This window comes from Ochotona curzoniae, unplaced genomic scaffold, assembly GCF_017591425.1.
Source record: "Ochotona curzoniae isolate NIBS_2020 unplaced genomic scaffold, NIBS_Ocur_1.0 scaffold_4683, whole genome shotgun sequence".
NCBI classification, from domain to species: domain Eukaryota; kingdom Metazoa; phylum Chordata; class Mammalia; order Lagomorpha; family Ochotonidae; genus Ochotona; species Ochotona curzoniae.
The window spans coordinates 15,456,375-15,474,820 of NW_024467121.1; positions in this window are offsets into that span (position 1 = coordinate 15,456,375).

Below are 18,446 nucleotides of genomic sequence, written 5' to 3' on the forward strand. Positions count from 1 at the left end.
GAATCTTTCCCACTAAGATCTGGAACTAGACAAGGATGCCCACTTCCACTATTGCTATTCAGTATAGTTCTGGCTCTTTTAGAGCCATTGGATAAGAAAAAGAAACAAAGGGCTATGAATTGAAACAAGGAAGTCAAATTTTCTTTGTTTCCAGCTGCCATGATCCTAAATATAAATGAAACTCAAAGACTTCACTAAGAGACTAATTGCAACCCATAGCCGCTGTACACACGATTCCTGGAGGAGAAAGAACTTGTATAATCACTACCATTCACAGTAGCAGGAAAATTTTAAGTACTTTGGGATAAATTTAACCAAGATTGTGAAAGATCTTTACAATGATAATTGCAAAACATTAAGTAAGTAGAAAAAGATACACAGACAAATGAAAATTCCATTTTCTTGTATTGGAAGAATTAACATAATCAAAATGTAGCCCAAAGCATTTTGCACATTCGCCATGGTTCTAATCAGTATGCCAGGTAAATTTCTCCACAGATCTAGAAAGAATGATGCTAAAACTCATATGGAAGCACAAGACCCCAAATATCTGAAGACCTCGGTGAAAGTAAGTGTTGTGATTGCCATGAGGTTCACAAGAAAGGCAAACACTGAAGCTTTCCAATCTGCAAGACAGTGTCCACAATGCCTTCTCACTGTTATGAACTCTCAGCTCTTTGGTTCTTTGCCCCTTCTTATGTCAATTTATCTTCTTCTTCCTCTTCTTTTCTTTATATATTCTTCATTCTGCATCCTCTTACAATTTTGTTTGTCCTTATCATCCTGATTTGGGCCACTTTTTCACTTTGCTGAATTTCTGCCTCCTAGTACACTTTCCCTTTTCCATTGGCTGATTTTGGTATAACTCATCACTATATTCAAATCTTGACATTCTTCTAAAAATACCCATATCATCGTTTTTCTGTTTCCATGAACTAGTCCGGGCTCTTTTTAGCACCCAGCCATATTTTCTTCTGTGTCCTAGGGCTCAGTGCACTTATGAAAACTCCAGGGTCTTGGGTATGTTTTTATGTGGAGGAGATATCAGGAGTTGAACTCCCCAATCTCCTGGTGCATCTCAATGCAGACACTTGGTTGGCATTCTGCTTTATCTGCCTTGGGATGAGGATCAGGGAAAATACACTGCTACTGGGCTACATGATAATCCACTAGCTGAAGGCATAGGCCACATTCATGGGCATGAGGCTTTCACAATGACTACAAGGGACACCTGCAGATCGTATGTGGGAGAAGGACACTGAGGTGAAGATGTGGAGTATTCTCAAAGGAACAACAGCCCCTGGATGCCTTGGCCTGATTTCCAAGAGATTCCTTTTAGAGATTTGGATGATCCTAATCTAATTGTACTTTTTGAAAAAACCTAATGATGAATAGATGTGAAAAGATACCTTGAATAGTTGTCATAGAAGAGGCTATTTGAGAGTTGGACATGATTGGAAAAAATTTTGAACTCCCTGAGGACATGTTCAGATGAGGAATCTAAGAGTAACTAGCTCAAAATCAGGCAGCTAAGTGTGTTAGGCAGGGACTAGAACTACAACTCTACACACGTTTTCCCCCCTCTCTGTAGCCCTAAACTTTTTCCCATTGATCACATTCATTATGAAGGACCAACTTGTGCTTGATGTATTCACTTATAGGGTGTGATACTTGATTTCACAGTCTGCTAAAGCAGAGTACTATCGTATAACAATAGTTGAGGAAGGAAAAGGAAAAGATCAATTGGGGACAATGTGACAAAGGGCCTGAACTTTAGATTTCATGTTTCCTGATGTTATCACACACTAGGCCACTTCTAGGAAAGTGAGAGAGTATCTATAGAAAGGAGAAACAGAAGAAAGAAGTCTAATTTGTTGTTGTTGTTGTTTCTTTTCTTTCATCTCTTTTGTTCATTTCCTGAGAGAACACTGTGATCTAGTTATCTGTTGCTGGTACTAGCCATCCTAAGTTGAATGGCTTAAAGCAATGATAATATTTTATTACTCTTTCTTTTTTTTAAGATTTATTTTTAAAATTTTTTATTGGAAAATCAGATATACAGAGAGGATGAGAGACAGAGAGGAAGATCTTCCATCCATTGATTCACTTCCCAAGTGGCTGCTACGGCCGGAGCTGAGCAGATCCAAAGCCAGGAGCCAGGAACTTCCTCCAGGTCTCCCACCTGGGTGCAGGGTCCCAAGGCTTTGGCTGTCCTCGACTGCTTTCCCAGGCCACAAGCAAGGAGCTGGATAGGAAGCGGGGCTGCCAGGATTAGAACCGGAATCCATACGGGATCCTGGTGTGTACAAGGTGAGGACTTTAGCCACTAGGCCACTGTGCCAGGTCCAGATGCCCATTTCTTGATGGTGATGGTGCAAGGTTCTGAAAAACCAGATGTAATCAGAAAGACTTCCATTTATGTGTTTGGAAAATATAATCTGCTATGTAGAGTGCTGTTTTTGAACAAGTTACTTGCCGCCTGGATCTTTACTTTATACTTCATATGAAGCATGAGTTAGACCAAATGGTTTCTCATGCCATTGATACATCATACATTTGGTGACTTTGTGAAGTAATTGGTTCAGCTGCCACATTATGTAACATAACTCTATTCTTGATATACTTTCTGGAAACCCTATCCTTTATAGTAATTACAACACAATGCTAGTCTTTCTTTAAAATATTTGATCCAATGATATTGTTTTCTATGGATAGTCTCTGGAAGTCTCCTAGCTGCTATGGTTGTGGCAGGGAAGTTTGCTTAAACCAATTCTGCTAGTGCTGGAATTATCTAGTCCTATTGATCCAATCTACCTGACTTTCATGAATTGGGAGGTGGTTTCACGGAACGGATATATGGATTTATGTTATATTAACATAGCTTTTTAAAATTGAAGAGTATAAGGAGGTGAATGATTTAAAAATTTTGTCATAGGAGAAGTGGTTAAAGGAATTTTAGCCTTTTAAAGAAGATACATGGATATTGTATATGTACTGCATGTGGAAAAAGATTCAATGATCAAACGTAAAATTCTGTAGGTAGAGTTAGGGACAATTGATGAAAGTTGCAAACAGAATTTCTTTCACATCATGGAAGAGGCTTTTTCAAAGTTCAAAGCCAAAAAACTGATTGGCCAGGTAATACTTGCTGGACGTGTGTAAGAATGGGTTGTTTAAAGGTGTAATCATATGTTGACAGAAAAACTGGGCTCTAAAAATCCCTTTAAGTGTTAAAATTCCATTATTCCATACTGCCACTGCACAAACAATATTTAGTTTTGTCGAAATACCAAGCAAGAATGCAACTGTCACAGCGCCTCAGAGTGTCAATTCATGATGCAGCCACGGAGATAGCTCTGATTTGATGAATCCAAAAGCATCTCTGAAGTGTGGGCTACCACTGGAGCTCAGCGTCCGTCTCCCCGTGATTTCATGTGTTACTTTTGTCTACATTATATACACAGAAGTTTTCACTAAGGGAACTATGTACTCTTTCAGTGTGGAAAGGGAGGAAGACTTTTTCCTGTTGGTTTCTTATCTCTTTCTGGAACCAGGCAATAACTGAATCACAGAATGGATACCTAATAAATATCAAAAGGACTGATGCTTGTTGGATATAGATACTTATTAGTGATAGTTACTGTTACAAACCTGTAAGAAAGAAAGGAAGCAAGGATTGTAGCATTCAAACACTCTAGTGATATTGTTTGCCTACTCATCCATCTGGTTTGAATAGGTACATTTTCACCGATGAACAGATATCATAACTTGGCTGTCTTGGCATTAGTTTCCTTCCTACCTTAGGCTTGTTGAGTTTTCAGAGTTCATTGTCAATGCTCCTCAGGGTCCATGAATGAACTTGCATAAGGTGTACTTGGTTGTCTTTTGAATCAAGTCTTTTGAATCAAGTCTTGCTTGTTCAATGCCATATTCCACATGGGGTTTGCAAGACTGGAAAAAAATGCCAGGGACTTGGGACTGCAAATAAGTACTGTTGGACAAATAAGTACTGTTGCAAATAGGTACACAGTGGGGCCTTAGAGAATAACCTTTTTTTTTTGAAAGTCAGATATACAGAGAGGAGTAGAGACATAGAGAATGATTTTCTGCCCATTGATTCATTCCCCAAATGGCAGTAATGGCTGTAGTTGAACCGATCCAAAGCCAAGAGCCAGGAGCCAGGAGGCTCTAGAAGGTCTCCCCCTTGGGTGCAGAGTCCCTAGGCTTTGGGGCATCCTCTACTGCTTTCTCAAGCCACAAGCAGGGAGCTGGATGGGAAGTGAGACTGTCAGGGTTAGAACTGGTGCCCATATGGGATCCTGGTGCATGCTGCTAGGCTACTGTGCCGGGCCCAGAGTATAACCTCTTAATGCTAGTAAATCCTTGGTGTGGTAACACCTGTGTTTTCATAGCAGAGAAAATGCAGCCAACTCATATGTGGTTAGCTGGATAATATCATGACACCTTCAGCTTCAAAACCAAGTGTGACCCCAGTAACACCATTTTGTTTGATCTGCTAGTTATCCTCAATTCTCTCCTGGCTGCAGGCATGTCTAATTCTGGGAATTCAGACAGTTCTGGTTGCTCTCTGTACTGCAGTCAATCTACTGAATGGTGATGATTTTAAAAAGCTCCCTTAGCATGGTTTAACACTGATAGGCACAGGCTGGCAGGCAGGCAGGCAACTGTTTGCCTAGGGTGACACTACACTTGTGGGTGCTGTAGTGGCTGAACTCGTAAGGAACAGGGGAGGGGAGAGCTTCACCTAGACATGAGGTTCATATTATGTGTAGGAAAGGTTGGAGGTTTCCTGACAGTTAAAATTTCTCCCTCAGGAATCAAGACTGAAGGTAATCTGAAAGCTATGTCTATCAGTCATAAAAAACTTAACAGCATAGATGTGCCTCAATAGGTCCATTTTCAAAATACTTTGCAAATAGAATAGATGTAGTGGTGCAGTGAGTTAAGCTGCTGCTTAGGACACTTGCACCCCATTTCAGAGTGCTTGATCAAGAGCCTGCTCTTCTGCTTCCAATCAAACTTCTTGCTAACGTACCTAGGAAGGCCATGGAGAATGGCCCACATACCTGTGTCCCTGGCATCCATGTGGGATACCTAGCTGGGGTTCTGGGCTCCTAGATTTAGCCTGGCCCAGCAGTGATTTGTGTGGGTATTGGGGGAGTGAACTAGCAGATAAAAGACCTCTCTTTCTATCACTTTACCTTTCAAGTAAATACATAGATACATTTTTTATACAAATATATAGTTTTCACAGATGAAGTACTTAGTAACTTATGACTTCCTGAAAAGTGTTAGTATACTAGCACAACTATTAAGGCGCATTGATATCACATTTTAAATGCACCTATTTGGTTATAATAAAATACATTCTCCAAAGGGTCGAAGAAGCAATGAAGTTGTCCTGGATGACACTGTATTTCTTCAGACCATAAATGACAAGTTCATCAGTTAATTTGCAACAAGTCATTTGAGCCAAAACTCTAGAAAAGGTAACTTTTGGACTTACGACACTTTTGAATTTGCTCTCCGTAGGTTTGGCATTGGGTAGATAGAATGCAAAACTCAAGTTGGGGTTTCCTAATGTGGTGATTTAGTTGCTTTGCTACTTCCAATTTGCCAGCCGTATTTTATAGGCCTGTTCATGGGATACACTTTGCTGGCTGTATGCTAAAACCATATTTTGTTAATTAGAGGCCTATAATAAATAAATCATTCACTTTTATGGCATATGAGTTCAGAACGGTTTGGCATCTGGCTCTGATTATGTTGCATGTGGAGGCTGTGGAAATTTCCCCCATGTTCTTTCTTCACCTGTTTGGGGAAGAATTATGTTGGAAACTTCTCTTTTGTGGAGCAAAGATACAGGTGATGGTGCCAATCGCATGGCATCAGGGGCCCAGGGAGGATTTTGAGAGTTTGCAAGATCTATTTGCTATTTCTCATTTTAATTTTTTGTATCTGGGGAAAGGCATCAAACTACAAAACTTCTTAAAATGCTTCATAAAGCAAAAAAAGACTAGAAATACACAAATATGTCTTGGGTGAGGAAATTTCAGAATGTTTATGGGAAATGTAAATCAAAGATGAGTTTCTTTCAGGACAATGCATTTTGAAATCCATGAATATGTTTTTCATAAAGCACATATTTTTTTTTGAAAGACTTCCTGAAGAACCCCTTATATCTAGAACACTTGGGGAAACATTTTTTGACAACTCTAATAAAAGTGATAAGTAAAACTTTACATGCTGACCTCTGTCCTTTGTCTAAACGCAAACTGGTGTGATAGATTATGGTTGGGTAGCTTGTGAGCAGGTCAGAACTGTGACCTCTAGCTTGTTTGACCTCTGGGTGCCTCAGATTACCTGTCTGCAAACTGGGATTTGGGGGGATGATTACAGGCTGTGGGCAGGCCTTCTTTGTCTGGAGCTGTTCCCTCAGTGCTTGGGGATCTCAAGATGAAAAGATCTGTTGTTATTTGTGAAGAATAGACTCTTTTCCTAAAAGGGCTGTGGAAAGCCAGAGGCACCTGTCTCCTAACACAGAATACTTAGTGGAAAGAGCTCAAGATGCTGCCCACTCCCCATGCACTTAGGTTCTGACCAAATATTGGCAGAGCATTGTGCTGGGTGGCACCGAGGCACAGAGCCGGATGCGTGCAGCTGCAAGAAGGGAGGGACTGGCAGTACTTTGCCCGAAAGGATTTCATCTGATTTTGATTCGGTAAGCATTTATTATGCACTGTGGTAGGCACTGGAAGAAGACTTTAAGAACAGAGATAAGGAAGGTAAGATGAACACTTCACATGAATGCCAACCCTGATGGAAGCATTTTAAAGCCAGCTGCTTTCTCTTTGAAGTTGACTCATTCTCTCTTAGCCAAAAAGCAGAGAAGCAATCATCCTTTAAAGCTCACTACCTCAAAAGGGCGCTCATGGGGTCTCTACTCGTTTTCAGTTTGTTCTTTCATCCATTCTTTCTAATTATTTATTTTGTTATGTTGGGACACATTTCCACAACTCTCGGATTGTCTTCCCTCCTCCACAAGTCTCCCTTCCCCCTCCTGATTTCTCCTATGTCATTATAATAGTATAGCCCTTCACAAAAGGTGGTATATCCATCATTCTGCTATTTAAGTGTATTCTGACATTGAATGTATGGACAATGGCAGACAGGTCAGCATCCTATTATCAAGATATATTTAACAGTTTCAATGGGAGTCCAACTTTGACTTTAAAGCAGAGATATATACTGCATTGTATCTTCACATCTGGATAGAATACTCTCTATTACAAAGTTACCATACATCTTTTAAAATGAATAGACATCAGGAATAAAGTTAAAAGAATTTACAATGCCATGAAACATAACATGTTATTGTTGACCAATAGCATGAATGACCAATGTGTCACTGAAGAAATGAAATAAAAAAATAAGAAACCTTCTTGGAGAAAATGATGTTACTGTATGACCCATGAGTCAGTGAAGAGCTCAATAAGAGAAAAGACACTATTTGAAGAAATGGAAATAAAAACAAAAATATTAAAACCCATAAGTTGCAGCAAAAATAGTATTAAAAGTGCTATTGATCTTATGTTTTACATGAAGATTGCCTTATATCAACGCGAACATACAATGTTTTTCCTTTTGGTATTATTTTAAGGAGCATAATGATCTCTAGTTGGAACCTTTTGATTGAAAATTGTAGAATTTCATTCTTTTTCAATGACTGAGTAGTATTCCAGGGAATAGATGTACCACAGTTTCTTTATCTGCTCCTTTTTTGACAGGCATCTGGGTTGTTCCCATGTTTTTGCTATTGTAGATTGTGCTGCTACTATGAATTTAAGATTACAGATGTCTTTCTCATATGCAGACTTTGTTTCCTTTGGATAAGTTCCCAGAAGTGGGATAGCTGGGACATATTGCAGGTCAATTTTCAGTTCTCTTAGCACTTTCCATGCTGACTTTCATAGTGGCTGTACTAGCCTACACACCCACCCACAGTGAAGAGGGATATCTTTACCCCACATCCATTCCAGCAGGTGTTGTTAGTAGAGTTCTGGATGTAGTCTAATCTCACTGGGGTTACGTGAAACCTTAATGTGTTCTCATGTGTATTTCCGTGACAGGGGGCCTGGGCAGTTTTTCATATGTCTGTTAGCCATTTGAATTTGTTCTTTTGAAAGATGTCTGTTAATTTCCTTTGCCCATTTCTTCACAGAGTTGTTTGTTTTGCTGTCTCTGGGTTTCTGAACTGTCTATTCTAGATGTTGTGTAGTATGCAAAGATTTTCTCTTTTTCTGTTGGTTGCTTCTTCACTTTGTTGATCATTTCCTTTGCTGTACAGAAGCTTTTTAATTTGATGTAGTCCCATTTATTTATTTTACCTACTCTCTTTAAATAGCTATTTCACATCTTATCTCTCCCATCATTTTTTTTCAATATCTGAACTCCAGTGATTCCTTTTTCTGATTCAAAAGAAACTGAAGAGTCAAAAGAGACATCCCGTGCTGCTATCACTTCTGTTACCCTACTCAGATTATCCCTATTTGCACAAAAATGTTGCTTGTTCCTTTTTCAGTCTAAGTTCAATTCCTCCTTTACGCATTAGATCCCATTCCTTTTGAGTTATCAATAACATCATGCCGACATCTCTCTCCTGCATCTCCAGCTTTCTCTCCTTTCTGATATATCCACTATCATCAAGCTTGCTTTCACTGTTCCCGTTCTGTTGCCCCACATTTGTTTACAGTAAAATTATTTGAAAGCATCCTTTGTAATCAATGACTTCTCTTTTTACCATCTGATTCTTATTTTCATTTACTTTTATTTTCTTCTCATTTTTATTTTTTAGAGAAACACACACTACCTTGTCATTATCTATCATAATTATCTTACCATGCAATAGAACATCAGAACTTACTCCTATATAATTATGACTTAGTATTTGCTAATTGACTGCTCCCTCATTCCCTATCTTTTATTGTTCCTTAGCTTCTGATAAATACCATTGCGTTATTTTTTCATCATGGCATTTCTTCTATGAGATCAATGTGTTTAGATTCTCTGTGTAAGAACTTGCCTTTCAGTGTGAGGCTTATTTAACTTGACATAATGACTTTCAGTTTCATCCTCCATGTTGCAAATGACAAGGTATCATCTTTTTTTTTTTTTTTTTTTTTTTTTGCTGAATAGTAGTATCCCACCACATTTATTTATCAGATTTTCTTGGTTCATCCATCAGTGAAGTTTGTTCCACTGCTCAACTATTATGAATAGTGGTAAAATAAACAGGGAGTCACATATCTCTTTGACAGAATGATTTAATTTCATTGGATGTATAGCCAGTTGTGGGAGTGCCAGATCATATGGTAGTTCTGTTTTTACTTTTGTGGAACCTCCATATGATTTTCCACAATGACTATACTAATTTTAATTCCCTCCTACCATATGCAAGACTTTCCGTTTGCACACCTTCACCAGCACTTGGTAATTTTTGTCTGTTTGATAACATCAGTGTAAGTAGATTGAGGTGTTACCTCATTGTGGCTTTGATGTACACTTCCCTGGTGATTAATGCTGTTGAGCCCCTTTTCATGTATCTGTTCCTCATTTGTATGCCTTTTTAAAATGTCTATTTAAATATATTATATATTTAAAGTCAATTTAAATTTATTTAAAGTCTATTTAAGTGTATTTAAAACCCTTTAAAAAGCGTATCTTTTGATTTTTTGTCATTAATTTCCTGAGCTATTCTGAATATTAATTCTTTGCTAGATGTGCCACTTGCAAATATTTTCTCCCATTCTAGAAGTTGTCTCTTCGTTCTCTTGGCTTTTTACTGTGCAGAAACTCTCTAGTCTAATGATCCCTTTTCTCCAGTATTATTTTGTCTCCCATGCTTTTGGGATTTGATCTAAACTTGTCTATTTCAGTGTCCAGAAAATTCTCCCCTGATGTCTTCTAGTCATTTCAAAATTTCAAGCCTTACATTTATGTTTTTAAATAACTTTGAGTTCATAGGTACATGGGAAGTGATGATTTAGTTTAATTGTTCTGCATATGATTATCCAGTTTTCTTGTAATCATTTATTGAAGACTGTCTTATTCCACAACAAATGCATTTAGCAGCTTCATAAAAAGACCAGTTGGTTATAGATACATGGATTTATTTGTAAAGCTTGTCTTTTGTTTCCTTGGCCTATGGTCTGTTTTCATTGGAACAACATTTTAAAAAAAGATTTCTTTATTTTTATTGGAAAGTCGTATTTACAGAGAGAAGGAGAGACGGAAAGCTCTTCCATCAACTGGTTCATTCCCCAAGTGGCCACAATGGCCACAGTTGAGCAGATCCAAGCCAGGAACCAGGAGCTACTTCTGGGTTTCCCATGTGTGGGTGCAGGGTCCCAAAGCTTTGGTTCGTCCTTTCCTGCTTTCTCAGGACTCAAATGGAGAGCTGCAGGGAAAGTGGAGCAGCTGGCATCAGAACTGGTGCCCATATGGGATCTCAGCACATGGTAGGCAAGGATTTAGCCACTAGGGTACTATGCCAGACCCACAGTACACTGTGCTGTTTTAATGACTAGCTTTTTAAATACTTCCTGAAAATTACTTTGGCTAGTTGGCTTTTGACTAATTTGGCTTTTTGATTCAGCACAGACTTCTAATCGCTTTTCCTAAGCTCTGTAAAACTGTCTAGGATAGTTTGTTAGTGAGTACATGGGACCTATAAATTGCTTTGAGTAATATTCATCTTATTATTCATTTAAAAAATTTTGGCTAAAATTAACAACCATCATAATAGAAAAATCTCATTGCCAATTACAGATTTTCTTCTGATTTGATAGATCACTTGTCCATTTTTAAAAGAGTTTAAGTATTCATATCTATACAAAATATAGAATGATGCATATGCCACACACATGCATCCCGAGAAAAACACACAGCCATACACACATACACAGAGGGATTTCTCATCCATTAGTGCCTCTACAAATACCTGCAACATTCAGGGATGAATGAAGCCAAAACCACTGGCCAGAAACTTCACTGGGTCTCTGTACAGGTGGCAAGGGTCCACACACTTATTTTCTCTTGGGATTTATCAGCAGAAAGCTAGATCAGAGGCAAATGTGTTGGGACTTCATCATACGGCAATGCCTGCCTGTACTGATCCACTTCTTACAGTTGATCCCTCTCCTTGAAATATTTACCTATCATGGGTAAAACTGATCACATCATACCTTTGCTCAAAGCACTCCAGAGGCTTTTCATATCACTGCACACACACACACACACACACACACACACACACACACACACACACACACACACACAAATGCTTGGCCTGTTCTGCAAGGTCTTGTCTTATCTATAATTCCTCTATCCTACCCACATTTCCTTTCCCAACCTCATCTGCCAATTTCCTCCTTGCTCATTCAGTGCACTCCTAGGGGGTATTCGAACATGACAGTTAAATTCTCATCTAAAGAGAGAGGTACCTTTGCATTTGGTGTTTCCTCTGTCTCCAACGTTCCCTATCAGAAATCTTGTATAATTCACCCCCTTGCTTCCTTCAAGTCTTTGCTCAACTTCACCTTTTAAAGAATTCTCCCCTGATCAGGCTAATTGAAAGCATGATGTCCCCCATTCTACCCCTGGGCATTGCTTATCTCTTTTAGACATTTACCCTTTTACATATGCTATACATTATAATTGTATTATTGCCCCTATTATACTCAAAACTTTCACAGAAAATGTTGTTTAAGTAAACTGCAAACATTTTGAAGGTTTTGTATCAAAATAAGCTTTCTCTTTAATTCTATTTTCCCCACACATTTTAAAAATTATGCTAGTATGTCTTGGCACATATTTATCACAGCTTTCTTTTCACTAAAACGCAAGTTGTGTGAAGGTGAATGCTTGATTGGTTTTTGTCTAGAGATGTGTCCTTGATGTTGAAAGCACTCTAAGGCTTCATGGTAGATGCTCAGTTAGTAATTGCTAATTCAGTGAATAAATGAATGGATGAGATACTACAGGATCATAGAGATTCCCACCATTATTTCCGTTTGGAAGGTGTTGTAAGGCTCACAGACAAGGTTATTGAGGAGTTGGATTTAAAATTTGCTGGAGAGAATGCTTCTGTTGGTGGTACGTGAGTAGGACTGGCATAGGCTGGGGAGAGTTTGTGCATTCTGTTTTCCACTGAGCAGCAGGAGTGGCAGATTCTCCATTTCTGTAAAGCAACAAGGTGATCAGACTTAGAATCTGAAGGTCAGTGTGGCAGACCAGCGATGGACTGGTGGTATGTGGGCGAAGTGTGAGCACCAAGGCTGACAATATGTTAGAAACTAACACCATTGTCTAGCGGAAAAAATGATTTAAAGACTTGAGATAAGATGTAGTTTAAGTTTTCTATGTCCAGTGCATGTGCCCCAAATAGTCCTATTCAGGGGTAACAGCTCTATTTCCAGGAAAAGCAGTTGGTCCCTTGCTGTACAAATGTTCAGACTAGAGTTTGTGCATACAGTTGGCTTCATATCTCTGGGTTCTTCAAACAGAGATTCAATGAATTATGAACTGGGGGTATTTGGAAAAAGCCATTCCAGAAAGTTCTAAGAAAAGCTGCACTTGAATTTGCTGCATGCCAACGGCTACACTGAATCCACACAAGTGAAGTGAGATGTGGGCATTTTTCCTATGGTTTCTGACTTCCTCTGCTTCTCTCTAGCACCCATTGTTGAAGCAGTATTCACTTCCTGTCTCCTTGTGCACTACGTAATCTGGGATGGTTGGGCATGTACAGATATCTTATTGCTCACTAAATAATTCAGTACACACAGAAACCCCAGCACCAATAAAACTGTACCATAAAACAATAAAAAATGCAATACAACACAACTATTTACATTGGATTACTATAAATAATCCATAGATATTTTAAAGTACACAGGAAGATATCATGTAAGTGACATGCAGATGTTATACCTTTTAATATAAAGGACTTAATTTATTTGTCTTCTTTCTATATTGTCACCAATATATTGAACATAACAACAGGGTGTTTCAGTAAATTAACAATAACCATCATAATCATTATCTTTTTTTCAGAGTATTGATATTCAGGAAATTATTGGCATTCTCTCACTGTTTGATAAAATGTTGGGCTTGATTTCATTCCAAAAAGTGGCATGGTTAAATGAGGAACCATATGACACAAAAACATGAAGGATACCTTATTTTCACTATTTTAGAAGAATATATTTTATTGTTGGTCCTGTAGTATAACTTCTACAATAACTGTATATACTAACCAGTCTATTCTTAATGGAATCATTCATCATATAGCTATACATTAAAAAATTTGGTACATGTATGCTGTTCCATGAAGTATGATGTCATTTACTTTCTTCTCCCCTTGTCCTTTGGAGTATGTTCCACACAATGATACAAAGCATGAGAGCTCCTGGCTCTTGGTTTTGGGTTGGCTCAGCTCTGGTCATTGCAGCCACTTAAGAGTGAAGCAGATGATAGCTCTTTTGCTCTTTCTCTCCTTCTCTCTATAGCTCTGCCTTTCCAATAAAAAAATTTTTTTAAAAGTTACTTATTTAGGAAGTGGACGTACACACACATACTTACACACATGGGGTGGTGAAGGTGAGAAAAGAAGTCCCACCAGCTAATTATTCCCCAAATGCTCACAGTGGCCAGGGCTGGATTTTGATTGGCTGGGAATCACAGCCCAGCAATTGGGAGTGAATCTAGGTCTCCTGCATAGGTTACAGTTATCCAGGTCCTTGAGCCACTTTTGCCTTCCAGACTCATTAATAGGAAGTGGAAGTGGAAGTAGGATTCCAACACAGGCACTCTGATATGAGCTACAGGCCTCCACTGGCTGCTTAATTCACTGCACCACAATGCTTGCCCTACAATATACAGATCTTTGGGTGATGTCTTAGGAGGACTTTTTACTTTCACAGTAGATTGCCACACAACCCCCATGAACACTTGTCTGTCTTGATCCGTGCCGATTACTGTGACCCGCAGTGCGCTGATCGTTACAATGGCTCAAATTGTGGGCCTAGTTGGTCTGTGGCCCTATTGGTTTTCAAAATTCAATTAGATTTTGAGATCAGTAGATTTTTTAAAAATTATGTTTCAATTCTCGATATGCTTCTTTAAATTTTTTTTTTTCATTTGAAAGGTAAGTGTTTAGAGAGAATGAGAGAAAGAGTGAGACACCCTACAGTTCACTCTCTATGTGGCCTCAACAGCTAGAGCTGAGCTCATCTGAAGCCAAGAACCAGGAGCTGCCTTTGTATTGTACCTTCCACATGGCTACAGGGTTCCGAGGATTTGGGCCATCCTCTATTGCTTTCTTGCATCACTAGCAGGGAGCAAAATCAGAAGTAGAGCAACTGGGACAAGAACTGGAGCCTATATGGAATGCTGGCTCCACAAGGTGGGGGATTAGCCTGTTGAGTCACCACGTCAACTTCCTCTGTGCATTTCTACCAGGAAAAACAGAATTCATAAAAAGGAAATTAGCTGAGAAAATTGCAAAGTCATTTCACATATTTCATTCCCAGCTTCTTCATAAGATAATTTTGATCAGTATAAAAGAGTGGGAAAAAAAGAGAATGAAAAAAAAGCAGATGCATATGGACTACAGAGGCTTATTATTTTTTTTCCCTAAAATTGTGAAATTCATGTTAGCACATTTCAACCTCAACTCTGGTTTACCCATAGTAAAATGATGATCTGTCTTTCAACAGTCCAGCCTCTTTCTATTGGTCTATTTCCTTTGAATTAGTGCCTGTCTTCCTTTTGCTTGGCTTAGTCAAAGACCACTGCTCCCCTCCCCTGACCCCTTCCTTCTCTTTTTAAACTAGCAGGATGTTTTTTCCTTCCTTTAACCTTTGGTTTTTGACAACTTTCCCCCTTGCTAGAGGGGAAAGCTTCCTTAGTTACTTGAGTGGGTGACTAGGCGTTGATGGCTCTTAACTGCCTCATCTTCCCTTGGATTAGCTTTGTTTTCATTTAGCTTGGCTTAGGGAAACTGGCATTTAAGTATCACATATTGTCACCTTCATTGTCTTTTTGCTGTTTTTATTCAGACAAAATATCTCATTCATACAGGATAGTTTGAAAGCCAGATGATGTTTCTCCCAGCCCTTCCCGTTTCTTAAGCATCTGTCATTCCTATATGCCTGAAATATTGAAAACAAAATGCGTTTGTGGAGCTGTGATGTGCCTTTCAATACCACTTCACCAGAGAAAGCCATCCTGATCATTTCCTGCTGAGAAGACAGCAGGGTTCCAGAGGAGGTGTCAGCTCTCAGGAGAATATTTCTCTTAAAAATATTCCATGAGTATCCAAGTAGTCTTCAAGTCTCAGCCAGCTTGCACAGCCTGCTGGCCAAGCACTTCAGTTTCAAACCAGGTTGCTAGGCTTGATGTCTCTTCTGCCACTTACCATCGGTTTCATCTGGAGAGAGTCTTGGAATTTCAGTGAAACAGTTTTCTAAACTGTGAAATGGCAGTAATCTCACATTATCAATAACATTGTTGTGAGGGTGAGTGTATTAATCTATATGACATACCTATGTTTGATAAATATTATAAGAAATGTCCCTGGGCAAGGCACAGCACCTTGGTGGCTAAAGTCCCTGCCTTGCACGTGCCAGGATCCCATATGTGTGCCAGTTTTAATCCCAGAGGCCCACTTTCCATCCAGCTGCCTGCTGTGGCCTGGGAAAGCAGTCTAGGACAGCTCTGGGCTTCAGATCAGCTCAATTTCAGCCATTGTGGCCACTTGGGGAATGAATCAAGTGGACAGAAGATCTTCATCTTTGTCTCTCCTCTTCTCTGTATATCTGACCTTCCAATAAAAATAAACAAATCTTTAAAAATATTCTTTTTTGTTATGACTTTTGAGCCTTGGCATTTGGCCTGTCACGCCATGGACTTGCCACCTGCTCCAAGCAGCATCTCTCCTCTTTTCCTTTTCTTGGTTTTTATTTCGTGCTACCTTTCCCTTAACTCTGTGTTTCATTCTTTTCTATCTATTCCCATTTTGAATATACTACCTCTTTTCTACTTCTATGTATGAATTTACATATTATCTCCAATTCTCTCCATGCACCATGTTCCACTTGTTGGACCAAACTTTCTTTTTCTTTCTCTTTTTTTGGTTTTAAAAATTGTTATTTCCCATGATACAACTTTGTAGGTACAGGGATTCCTCCTCCCCCTCCTAAGTTCCCTTCCCAGTTTGGGATCAGAATTTCTTTTAACACTTGATGTTGACTTTGTTTACCCAACAGCTGTTCCACTAGGGTTGACATGCTCAAGACTAGGAGCTGTGCCCTCCCAGGCTGCCCTGGCATGCTACAGGGAACTAAGTCATGATCAGTGATGTCTGAGGCATGTGTTAAATTGTTTCCTGCCATCTATCTCTACATAAAATTATTTGCTCTTTCTCTGGATCTTAATCTTTGGTCAGTTTCTTTCCATATCACTTCACTTATCTGGAATTCATGATTTTCTAATCCTTCTTTAATTGATAGATTATAAATTTCATGAGGATGCAGAATTGTCTTAAATTCCATACTCCCTTAAATATATTTTTTAAAAATTGTGGGAAACCAGACATTACAGTGAATATATATTTCCTTTAGACTTTGTGGGCCAGAATAATGAATTCTGTCAAGTGTAGACACCATAAAGAACACCACAACCTGCTTTAAAGAAGAGAAACTTTCTAAGAATAAAGTCAGCGATGTTGTCGGATAAGTCAATGAATACATTAGGGAACATTCCCCTGAGTACTAACTAGGTCCTGGTTTTCAAACGGCAGCATCGTTGTTGGAGGAGTTTCCTACCTGTTAACAGGTATTATGAGCGTTCATTGCTACAATGAAAACAGTGTTAACACACTAGGTAATGGGGAAAATAGCAACAGCACATGAAGAAAAAACATTATACTTTATTGATATTAACAGGGTAACTTGTAATCATTTCTTTTTCTTTTACCTCAGCACTTCATGTTGACTAAAATGTGGAATATGGAAAATGTGAGAGAAAACAAAAAGATCACATGTAATTTCTTCAACCAGGGAAAATGCTCGCTATTTAATTTGTTGGCTGTAACTCTCTATTGTTTATTTCTTTTTTATTTTCAAAAGAAATTGAGTTGCTAATAAAATCAATTCATCATCAGATTGATATTGATACTTACATCCATTGCCTTTTGACTATGCAGAAACATCTGTCAAAGATGAGACAGTTGCAGGGCTTAGAGATACTCCAGCCATCCCTCAGCTTTACACAGCACACTAAGAAACTACAGTATAGTGTCTAGTAATCTTCTGTGGAACAACACCACTAAATAGGGTGATTACTACAAGAACCAACATCTGACAGCTTGTTGTGTGGCATCTCGCTAATCCTAAAATAAACGCATGGGATATGTGTCATATGTTTCATGTGAAAAGGAAAAAAAAGATCTGCCAAGTCACGAATCCAGTAAGCAGTAGTTCTGGAGACTGAGTCTCACCTGTGTCATTCCAGAGTCTACAAGCTAAGTATTCCTTAGCTTATTTCAAGCTATTATTGAATATTCCAAATTAGCCCTTGTCAATCTTTCTTCTTGCATTTAGGGCTGGGTTTCCTTATGTGCTATTTTTTTTTTTGAAAGGCAGTGACAGAGGGAGGCAAAGTAGGAACATAATGTGGGTAGGCACAAACAGCTGGGTCCATAACAGCTGGGTTTAGATCATGTTGAGCCAGGAAGTGAAATTCCCTCTGAATTCCCTCTGTAACTAACAGGAATCTATATCTTGGACCATCCTCTGCTGCCTCTGTGGCACATTGGTAGGCAGCTTCATGAGAAATATAGTAGCTATTATTCTATTTAGGCACTCTAGCAGTCCAAACAGAGTGCATCAAAAGGCCCACTCCATGATATACTCATTTTTAAATACCACAACTGTGTTTCTTTCTGGTGCTAAAAATTTCATTGGATTCAATCTATTTAAACTATCAAACACAAAATTTGCCCATAAATAAATTGTGATCATACCTTTTATTCCAACAAAAATCTAACCCTTTTGCTTAGAAAAAGAAGAAGGGATTAATTATTTGCATGCAGAGTGACAGAAAGATGAAGAGACAGAGAAAAAAAGAAATCTTCCATTTGGTGGTTTGTTCTTCAAACGGCCATAACACCTGTTGCTCTGCCAGGTCTGAGACAGGAGCAAGAAACAGCATCATGGTCTCCTCTGTGGGTGGCAGAGGCTCAAGTACTTGGGCTATCTTTTCTTGCCATTCCAGGCACATGAACAGGAAGCTGGATTGGAAGTAGCTAGCTGAGAACGGGACTGGAATGTGACGTAGCAAGTGGTATCTTAACTCATGGGATC